Genomic DNA, 575 nt, shown 5'->3' with positions numbered 1-575 from the left:
AACAGCATGAAAGCTGGACACCAGTTCACAGCAGGACATTACAGTTCCCCTCACCCCTCCTATGGCAGAGTAGAATTCCATCAGGTCTCTGAGGAGTGGAAATGCCCCACGTCCTCACTGTGGGGGTCCTGGGAGTGTGTGAGGGCCAGAACTCAGGGGCTGTGCCTTTCAAATCAGCCTTTGCTACTGGAATTCAGTTCTTTATAGGAAGTCCCTGGGAAAAGCAATAACAAAACAGGATAAGAAACAATCGAAAAAGGAGGGACAGGGCAACATTTAGAAGAGAGAGGAAAAGGAAGACGATTTCTTGCTATTCCCTCCTGGTCCGGTTTTCAAGCTCCATGGTCTTCACCAAGAGTTTCTAACTTTGCAGTGACTTTTTTGGTATTGCCATTTCGCCCCCTTCGGCCCCTTCTTTTCTCTCTCTAGCCTCTTCCCTGCATTCTTCCAACACTGTGTTGAGTCTCTGCGGTTCTTGGCGCTCAGGGAGCGCATGACCCAGCAGCTCTGGCTTGGGGCACCTGGCGAGGGCGCCGGTGTCCCAGCCCCGGGCTCGGTAGCGCCCCTGCCCGCCG

This window comes from Tupaia chinensis, unplaced genomic scaffold (genome assembly GCF_000334495.1).
Source record: "Tupaia chinensis unplaced genomic scaffold, TupChi_1.0 Scaffold143872_1, whole genome shotgun sequence".
Lineage (NCBI taxonomy): Eukaryota > Metazoa > Chordata > Mammalia > Scandentia > Tupaiidae > Tupaia > Tupaia belangeri.
This window is presented reverse-complemented; position numbering follows the sequence as displayed.